Raw genomic sequence first — 10,904 nt, 5'->3', positions numbered from 1 at the left:
TAAATAAATAAATAAATAAATAAATAAATAAATAAATAAATAAATAAATATTCATTATAATCGACTCCTTTTTTACAACAAGCCAATCTGCCTGAAAATAGGTATGAACTGTCCAGGGACTTGGCCACTTACCTTCTTATCACTTGCATCTGAGACAATCCAAATTCAGGTAGTACCAACCTTACTTGGAAATGAGAGGTTCCAGAGCAAGTTAGAGCTCGGCTACAGAATCCTACTGGGGTGAGGGACACTGTGCTGCTGGCTTCTTTCCATCAGAGCCAGCAAAAGATCATATTTCCTTCCCCCTTTTCAGCGAGTGAATTAGTTTCTGCTCATATCATATGGCAAATTCCACTCCTTCCATCATTTACTTTTTAAAGGAACAGGACTACATTACTTTTCAGTAACTTAGAGAGGTGGAGAAAATTCAATGAGAAATGTATTTTCCATGGGTTCCAAAATACAGCAGGCAGAGGGGCACTGCTTATCTCAAGGATGATTTCCACACAGGAACTGGAATTTTTCTTCTTCTTTGTTGTTGTTGTTTGTCATTTTTGAGACAGAGTCTGGCTCTGTTGCCCAGGCTGGAGTGCAGTAGCTCAATCTTACTGCAGAGGTGACTGCAACCTCTGCATCTTGGGCTCAAGCAATCCTCCCACCTCAGCCTCCTGAATAGCTGGGACTACAGGTACACCACCATGCTTGGGTTTTTTTTTTTTTTTTTTCTTTTTTTGAGAAGGAGTCTTACTCTGTACCCCAGGCTAGAGTGCAGTGGTGCAATCTCAGCTCACTGCAACCTTGGTCTCCCAGGTTCAAGCAATTCCCCTACCTCAGCCTCCCGAGTAGCTGGGATTACAGGCGCGTGTCACCATGCCTGGCTAATCTTTGTATTTTTAGTAGAGATGGGGTCTCACCATGTTGGCCAAGCTGGTCTCAAACTCCTGACCTCAAATGATCCGCCTGCCTCAGCCTCCCAAAGTGTTGAGATTACAGGTGTGAGCCACCACATCTGGACCATTTCACAATTTTAAAAATAATTTTTAGGGGGTGGGGAGCAAGGGGAGGGAGAGCATTAGATTAGGACAAATAGCTAATGCATGCGGGGCTTAATACCAAGATGACGGGTTGATATGTACAGCAAACCACCATGGCACATGTATACCTACGTAACAAACCTGCACTTTCTGCACATGTATCCTAGAACTTAAAATTTAAAAAATAAATAATTTTCACTTTCTCATTAAAGCAGATTTCACAATTGCTATACTTTACAGTTATTTGGTAAGATTGGAGTTTATGCTTCAAAAATATGGCCCAACAAGTACCAAGAGCGTTCTTCTGTCCGTCTTATCAAGATTTACTGAACACTTACTGTGCCATGCATGCAATGTGCACTAGATGCAGCAAAAAAAAAAAAAAAAAAAAGTTTCCTGTCTTGTACCTAACTGTAAGTAGAAAATTATTTTTTAATCTTTTCAGGCTCATACTGTGACTTTGGAGGTTTTTGTTTGTATTGGTTAACAGTGTAAAAAGGTACCAGAGTAAAGTCAAAAAGATCACTAGTAAGATCTTTTCCAAGTTGCTTCTCTTTGAACTAAAGTTTTCTTATGTGCTCATAACAAGGATGATACTTTAGTTAATGATAAGGTTTCATACTGGTTCATTAATTGTGACAAATGTACCATACTAATGTAAGATGTTATTTACAGTGGAAACTGGGCATGGGGTACATAGGAACTGTTACGGATCCAATTGTGACCCATCTACCCATCCAAATCATATATGGGAAGTCCTAACCCCTAGTACCTCAGAATGTAACCTCATTTGGAGTTAAGGGTCTTTACTGAGGTATATGATGCTTATAAAAAGGGGAAATTTGGAACCTGATATGCGGAGACACAGGGAAGCCAAAGAGAGGGGCCTGGGACAGATCCTTCTGTCACGGCTCTCTAGAAGAACCAATCCTGTCGACACCTTGATTTTGAATTTCTAGCCTCCAGAGCTGTGAGACAATAAAACTGCTGTTGTTGAAGCCTCCATTTGTGGTACTTTATTACAGCAGCCCTAGCAAATATAAACTCTGTATATCTTCACAGTTTTCAATAAATCTTCAATTATTCTCAAATAGATATTTAAAAAAAGAAGATAAGGGTAATGTTACCCATAATTCACAGTTAAGACCAAAAGAGATAGATAACTAGCAAATCTGTGCATAATCTCAACACACAGTAAACAACTGAGACTAGAATCCACGTTCCATTCTGGGCTGTTCATATGTCCGTCATACAGTGTTACTTCAAGAGGAGCACTAAGGTGGGTGTTAGGTGAGGAAACACACTAAAGCAAATTATTAATCTAAAATGCCCAGTCCTAAATGGACAAGTCACTTTGTAATACTGGGCCAGGTTCGGCAGTAAGTAGAGGCTTTGGTAGCAAAAACAAACTGGGTTCAATCTTGGCTCTGCCACCCATTCCTGGACAAAATACTTAACTCTCTCCATCTTCCAAATGTGACCAACACCTTACAGGACTGCCATGAGAATTAAGGAAGTACACAGAAACTGCCTGACACACAAGTGAGTAAACACCTTAAACTATGTTTAGCCACAGAACCAGAGTGGCTGGAGGGAGATATTTAGGAACTTCCCCGGGAGTAAACAGATTTCATAACTGATTCTATTTTCTTGCTATTTATTAAAACCTGCCTACAAGGAGAATGGCGTGAACCCGGGAGGCAGAGCTTGCAGTGAGCTGAGATTGCACCACTGCACTCCAGCCTGGGCGACAGAGCAAGACTTCGTCTCAAAAAAACAAACAAACAAAAAAACCAAATCTGCCTACAAGTAAGAAGTGATCAGGTATCTTCCTACACAGCAATAAAGCATTTTATATCTTTACTGGCTAAATTAGCATGTGTCACACTGAAGAGGTGTGCTAGAAGGAAAGGTCGTATTATCAAGAAAGACCTAAGTCAAAAGGTCACATTGACTTTTGGAAGACAAATCTCTTCGACGCTGGATGTTAGCAGGGAAAATCAACAGCAAGCTAAAAGTTCATTTAGGACTTTTTCATCACAACATCCCCAGTGTAAGCAATTTGAGATACTCGTCTGAGAATTCAGTCAACGGGTGTCTATTAAGCTCAGGATCATCTATGCAATTAATCACTGGGGAAACAAAACGAATAGTACAGCTGGCGGCTTAAAAAAAATCTTCCAATTCACCCCAGAGGCTCCTATCCTATGTCTCTCAGGGACGGTAACAGTAATTTTAGTCCCCATTTTAAATGAGTATGTTACCATTGGGGAATATTTTCTTCTCAATTCTTAAAAGAAATTCTCAGCTTTCCTAACTTAATAAAGACACTATAATCTATAATAACTAGCAACCTGCGGTTTCCTTCCAGCTCTCATTATGATAAATCTTTTCTAAGCTAAATTAAGCAGCCAATCATGACACTTAACTATTTTTAAAAATGGAATTATTGTCCAGGTGCAGTAGCTCACCCCTGAAATCCTAGCACTTTGAGAGGCCAAGGCGGGTGGATCACTTGAGCCCAGGAGTTTGAGACCAGCCTGGGCAACACAGTAAGACCTCATCTCTACAAGAAATACAAAAATTAACTGGGCATGGTGGCTTGTGCCTATAGTCTCAGCTACTCAGGAGGCCGAAGCAGGAGGATCACCTGAGCCTGGGAGGTCAAGGTTGCAGTGAGCCGTGATCAAGCCACTGCACTCCAGCCTCGGTGACAGAGCCTCCAAAAAAGTAAATAAAATAGGCCGGGCGCGGTGGCTCACACCTGTAATCCCAACACTTTGGGAGGCCGAGGTGGGTGGATCACGAGGTCAGCAGATAGAGTCCAACCTGGCTAACACAGTGAAACCCCGTCCCTACTAAAAATACAAAAAAATAAATAAAAATAAAAAATTAGCCGGCCCTGGTGGCAGGCACCTGTGGTCCCAGCTACTTGGGAGGCTGAGGCAGGAGAATGGCGTGAACCCGGGAGGTGGAGCTTGCAGTGAGCCAAGATTGCGCCACTGCACTCCAGCCTGGGAGACACAGCAAGACTCCACCTCAAAAATAATAATAATAATAAATAAAATAGAAGTATTACTATTAAAGCCTTGGGCTAAACACTGATAAACAGTGTAGTCACCTACAGAACTTTAAAAAAATGTCCATCCATCAAGATTCTAATTGAAGAAACTGAGAATGGGATTCAGAGCCAGTGGGCCATGGACATTCTTTGCAGATCACCCCCATACTGATATACAGACATCCACTGTTTACAAAGAGTTCTACATAAAGCCAGGATAGAACTATAGTAGGAGAAATAAGCTGTTTGACAGCTTTTACAGACAATGGTCTTTTTAAGATCAAATCATCTTCCCAAAGATGATCACATGGAGGTTTAGAGGAGGAAAAAAACGTGTGTGTTAGATTTATTTTTTGTTTTATATTACTATATCACTGTTTTGTATTATGTTTGGAATGTGGCAGGCCATTATTCAATAACTTAATCATACTAGTTTATCTGTTCCTTCAGAAGTATGAACTCTTAGAACTGTACCATCCAATACATATGTAGACTCAGCACGTGAAATGTGGTTGATCTGAACTGGGATGAGCTACAGGTATAAAATAAACATGGGATTTCTAAGGCTTGGTATAAACGGAAAGTAAAATATCTCACTATTCTTTATATCAGTTATATGTTGAAATGAGAATGTATTGATATACTGAACTATATAAAACATATCGTTCAAATTTATTTCACCTGTTTTTTTAAATGTGACTATAAAAAATATTAAATGACATGTGGCTCACATTCTTCTTTTGAGCAGCACTGTCCTTGAGAACAACGATGATTATATCTTTTCAAATTGAGAACCCAATCTAGTACTGTCCAGTCACTTTTAGATTTGTCATTTACTTTTGCCATTTCTAGTCTCTACCCACTAAGCCTTTCCTGTTGCAGTAACTCTCCACATGAGTTTGGGGGAGCAGGTGGAGATGTCTTAAATACAAACACAACTCTACATAAGAGACCAAAAATGATTTAAAGATCTGCTACCATTTTGGATCATACTATCATCTAAGTTTACAAAAGAAATCAAGGAGAACCCGACCTGTTGCTTCTACTTAAAATTATTTAAAATACTACTCGAAGCTATCTAGAGACGCCGACCCCACCTCAGGTAGATCCACATACTCAGCCAGAACTTAGTCCAGATACATGTGATCAGTGTAGCTCTTCTCTCTGGGATTTCCTTCTGGAATAGCATATGAACTGCTTACAGAAATGGCTCTAATTTTTTATTTTATTTTTTACTTTTTTTGAGATGGAGTCTCGCTGTCGCCCAGCCTGGAGTGCAATGGCGCGATCTCAGCTCACTGCAAGCTCCGCCTCCCGGGTTCATGCCATTCTCCTGCCTCAGCCTCCCGAGTAGCTGGGGCTACAGGCGCCTGCCACCACGCCTGGCTAATTTTTTTGTATTTTTAGTAGAGATGGGGTTTCACCGTGTTAGCCAGGATGGTCTCAATCTCCTGACCGCATGATCCGCCCGCCTTGGCCTCCCAAAGTGCTGGGATTACAGCGGGAGCCACCACACCCGGCCCCCAATTTTAATTAAAACACGTATATATCCAAGTAATATAAGCATGAAAAGGGACTGCTTCCCAAAATATTAACAATGAATACAGATGTCAAGTTTACAGACAACCTTCTTCAAACAAATACTGTTTCATAAGAACCTAGAACTTCCATTAACGAATCGTCTGGATAATCAATTCTTTTTCTTTTCTTTTTTTTTTTTTTTTTTTGAGACAGGGTCTTGCTGTCACCCAGGCTAGAGTGCAGTGGCATGAACATGGTTCACTGCAGTCTCCAACTACTGAGGCTCAAGCTATCCTCCTGCCTCAGCCTCACAAGTAGCTGGGACCACAGGTGTGTATCACCAGGCCTGGTTAAATTTTTTTATTTTTTATAGAGACAGGATCTCACCATGTTGCATAGGCTGGTCTCGAAATAATCAATTCTTAACATAAGATTGGTTTTACAAATTAGTGAAGTTATTAGTTTCTTTTACCACTATGGTTTTACCTTATTTGAACAATGATTCAACTTGTACTGGATCCCAGACACTACCCCAAAAGAACACCCGCAGCACCACTGGCTTCTTCACTTTACAAGTCAGGATACACTTCTGAAATGAGAGAAAATAAGTAGTGATAAAATGGCTACCCAAATGCAGATTCTGTTACTGATGCTTGAAATCTATAAACACAAACCCTACTTTAGCCCTCAGCCTTACTCCAAAAGCACCCAAGCTTTTCTCTCAAAGTATGAGATGGTCTGCCTCTGTCTGACAGGTTTTCCATTCATCTAACCTCCTACAGTATGGAAAGCAAAAGCCTTCCTTACTGTAACCTGATACTTTCACTGGCAATATTTCAGGTGCCAAAGTTTTCATTATGCAAGACTAATTCACAAGCTCCACCAAACTCAACCTGGTTACCCTGACAAAAAACAGATGTTTAAAACAAGAAAGCAATGAACAGAGGTATACTAAAATGAATTTAACAAACGCATTTCAAGGTCAAATAACTCCCCGTACCCACCCACAAAAGCACAAAAATTCCCTTCTGCTCCAGTTGTCTATTCCCAGATCTATGAACATGGTCATACATCAAAGCTGTGTCCAGCATTTTCCAATACAAACAGGAAAACCAAGTTCCAAGACCAGCAAGCTCATGTAACTAATTAAATGTCCTCACTCCTGGCTTATCGAAGCTTTGTTGTTATTCATATTACAGGGGCAGTGGCTCACGCCTATAATCCCAGCACTTTGGGAGGCCAAGGCAGGCGGATCACGAGGTCAGGAGATCGAGACCATCCTGGCTAACATGGTGGAATCCCGTCTCTACTAAAAATACAAAAACAAAATTAGCCAGGCGTGGTGGCAGGCACCTGTAGTCTCAGCTACTCAGGAGGCTGAGGTGGGAGAGTGGTGTGCACCCGGGAGGTGGAGCTTGTGGTGAGCTGAGATCGCACCACTGCACTCCAGCCAGGAGGACAGAGTGAGACTCTGCCTCAAGAAAAAAAAAAATTACTAACAGGATAATACTGTTTTATCCAGATGAGGCTTAGTATTCAGATCCTTTACCAAATAACAATGTCGATATGTATTTATTAATATAAGTACAAATATAGCACTTTTAAAAACTCACTCAAAATACTTTTGCATGTCTTCTCGCTATGTATTCTTCTAATTCAGCCTAGGTTACATCAGCCAAAACTTCCTCCCCCGATTCCTCACTCCAGAGGCACAGGGGGCTCACATCAGTCAGCTGTCTAGCTAGTGAGGGAAATGCCATGTCTGCTACAGGACTGCAAACTGCTCTTACGCTGTAACATGCTGAATTTAAAAAACAACCTATTCCAAGCCTGGCGTGGCGGCTCACGCCTGTAATCCTGGCACTTTGGGAGGCCGAGGCGGGTGGATCACGAGGTCCAGAGTTCGAGACCAGCCTGGACAACATGGCGAAACCATGTCTCTACTAAAAATACAAAAATTAGCCGGGCGTGGTGGCACATGACTGTAATCCCAGCTACTCGGGAGGCTGAGGCAGGAGAATCCCTTGAACTCGGGAAGCAGAGGTTGCAGTGTGCCGAGATCATGCCATTGCACTCCAGCGTGGGTGACAGAGCGAGACTCTGTCTCAAAACAAAAAAAAACCACAATCTAGTCCAATACATCCATCTTTCCCTCTAATTCTAACCAGATGGCAAAAGTACACACACATAAATCTCCCATTTTATTACCCCATCATATTTCCTTCCTATTAAATTAACCTCTTCTTGGATATTGGCAAGAATTTTATCATTCCAGCAAGTCTTCAATTCCCCATTGTTGCGATGAGTGAAGAAGCAAATCTGAGGCTCTGGCCTTTAGTTACTCTGTGACAGCGAAGAGACCCCTGAAACCCTGAGTCACCCCTGCCACCACAGTTGCCCTCCTCCTGCCTAGCCTGTCTTGCATGTCATCTGGTCAGCCACAGGCATACTTGTCAGCTTCTATCTCCTGAACCTCCTTTGGCCAAACAGCAGTGTATTAGCAAGGAGACTCCACAATAGACCCTCTTCCCTTCTACACATTACTAATTGTCCACTTATTCAACAAATAATTTATTAAGTACTGACTACATGCCAGGCACTATTCTAGACACTGGAGGTTCAATAATTTAAAAGTCCCTTCATGCCTGGAACTGACATTCTAGGGAGCAGATGGGGGCACATGGAGGAGTAAAAGTTACACAATTTTATATCATGCATTAAGGGAAGGCCTCTCTAATGAGACAGCTGAGCAGAGACGGAAGAAAAAGAGTATGCTGGGCCTTATCTGAGGAAACAGCAAATGCAAAGACCCTGGGGAGGAAACATGCTTGACCGAGGAAGAGGCAAAAATAAGAATGTCTGCAATGTTGGCCGAGTGCGGTGGCTCACACCTGTAATCCCACCACTTTGGAAGGCCGAGGCGGGCAGATCACCTGAGGTCGGGAGTTCAAGACCAGCCTGACCAACGTGGAGAAACCCTGTCTTTACTAAAAACACAAAAAATTAGCCAGGCGAGGTGGCTGGTGCCTGTAATCCCAGCTACTCGGGAGGCTGTAGCAGGAGAATCACTTGAACCTGGAAGGCAGAGGTTGTGGTGAGCTGAGATCGCACCACTGCACTCCAGCCTGGGTAACAATAGCGAAACTCTTGTCTCAAAAAAAAAGAATGTCTGCAATGCAAAAAGTTACCAATGAGCTGTTGGCAGGTCAGGTCAGAAACATGGCTGAATGGACAGGGCCTTGCAATCACCGTAAGGACTTTGGTTTTCCCCTGGGTAATGAAGGTAGCCACTGAGTGTTTAGAGCATAAAATAAGAGCGTAATTATGTTTCAAAATACCACAAACTGCAATGACATGCTCGCTGCTGAGTGGAGAACAGATTTTAATGGGCCGAATAGAAGAAATTAGTAGATAATGCCCAAAGTAATCCAGGCAGGGCCGGGAACAGTGGCTCATGCCTATAATCCCAGCACTTTGGAAGGCCAAGGGGGGCGGATCACGAGATCAGGAGATAGAGACCATCCTGGCTAACACCGTGAAACCCCATCTCTACTAAAAATACAAAAAATTAGCCAGGCGTGGTGGCGGGCGCCTGTAGTCCCAGCTACTCAGGAGGCTGAGGCAGGAGAATGGCATGAACCCGGGAGGCGGAGGTTGCAGTGAGCCAAGATTGCGCCACTGCACTCCAGCCTGGGTGACAGAGCGAGACTCCATCTCAAAAAAATAATAATAATAATCATCCAGGCAGGCCGGGTGTGGTGGCTCACACCTATAATCCCAACATTATGGGAGGCTGAGGCAAGAGAACTGCTTGAGCCCAAGAGACAGAGGCTGCAATGAGCCATGTTCACGCTACTGCACTCCAGCCTAGGTGACAGAGCAAGACCTTGTCTCAAAAAAGAATAAAATAATAATAATGATCCAGATAAAGGACAACAGTGCCTTATACCAGAGTGTCACTCAGAACGCTCCCATGTTCCACACATTGTAGACCTTAAACAACGATATAGTTTCCAAATCCAAACAAAGGGTAAACACTAACATTCTAGGACCATACCATTTGTATCTCCTATGGTAAACAAGACTGAATTTTTTTTTCCTTATCTCACCTCAAGTACCCCTGGCAATCTTTCTTTTTTTTTTTTTTTTGAGACGGAGTCTCACTCCCTCGCCCAGGCTGGAGTGCAATGGTGCGATCTCGGCTCACTGCAACCTCCATCTCCTGGGATCAAGCAATTCTCTGCCTCAGCCTCCCTAGTAGCTGGGATTACAGGTATGCACAACCACACCTAGCTAATTTTTTTTGTATTTTTAGTAGAGACAGGGTTTCACCATGTTACCCAGGCTGGTCTCGAGCTCCTGACCTCAAATGATCCGCCCACCTCAGCCTCCCAAAGTGCTGGGATTACAGGCATGAGCCACCGCGCCCAGCCTGGCATTCTTTTTTTTAATTAGAGACAGGGTCTCACTATGTTGCCCAGGCTGGTCTCGAACACCTGCCCTCAAATGATCCGCCAGCCTCAGCCTCCCAAAGTGCTGGGATTACAGTGTGAGCCACAGTACCTGGCCCCTGGCAGTCTTTTATTGAGAACTACAGAACATAAGGAAACACTTTGCCCACTCTTGTGAACCTGAGGTCAAAGACAGTCCTTTAAACCACCAGGTGTAACAAGCTTATGTAATACTTGAGGACTAATGTGTTCTTGTTTCAAAAGCATGATGACGGCAATTAAAAGTAAAAAAAAGAAGACAGTGTCAAGTTAACGCAAAGTATCTAATGAATAACAAAATGTAATCTCAGCCATTGCCCACTGGAAAAAAAAAAATACTGAGAATAAGATGACAGCTGAGCAAATAAACCTTTAGTTTTTGCCACAGAAAACTGCACAATGTCTGCTCCAAGTAGTTTTCATGGTATCAGTGGAAAACAAGATTGATCCAAGACTGGTGAAATTACTATAAATGGGTTTGGAGAGAAAACAGATCACTTCCAAATAAGTCACGTATACAGAGCCTTCTGTAATAGGGGATGGCAACTATGGCACACAGACCAAATCTAGCCCATTGTCTGGTTTTGTACCATCCATGAGCTAAGAATGGTTTCTGTTTAAAAAATTTTTTTTATCAAAAGAATACTTCATTACAGGTAAAAATTATACAATATTCCAACTTCTTTTTTCCCCCATATTAGCTGCTGGGCTGGGGAAATTCCAATTTACACACCCATAAACAATTTTATAGGAACAGTCACATTCATTTACATATGGCTACTTGCACACTAAGACAAG

At 42.4% G+C, this 10,904-nt stretch overlaps 1 protein-coding gene across 3 annotated transcripts in view; it reads right to left on the bottom strand.

Annotated features, from left to right (window-relative positions):
- Positions 1–10,904, bottom strand: part of THRAP3 (thyroid hormone receptor associated protein 3) — a 92,064-nt gene that overhangs the window by 35,025 nt on the left and 46,135 nt on the right. For all 3 annotated transcript variants that reach the window (XM_032160257.2, XM_032160256.2, XM_058443187.1), the window contains one exon: positions 6,103–6,205. The gene's annotated coding sequence lies outside the window, so the exon portion shown is untranslated. The remainder of the gene's footprint in view (positions 1–6,102; positions 6,206–10,904) is intronic.

The sequence above is a fragment of the Hylobates moloch genome, unplaced genomic scaffold, assembly GCF_009828535.3.
Source record: "Hylobates moloch isolate HMO894 unplaced genomic scaffold, HMol_V3 SCAFFOLD_8, whole genome shotgun sequence".
Taxonomy (NCBI): domain Eukaryota; kingdom Metazoa; phylum Chordata; class Mammalia; order Primates; family Hylobatidae; genus Hylobates; species Hylobates moloch.
The sequence above is the reverse complement of the archived record's forward strand: the minus strand, read 5'-3'. Positions and strand labels throughout refer to the sequence as shown.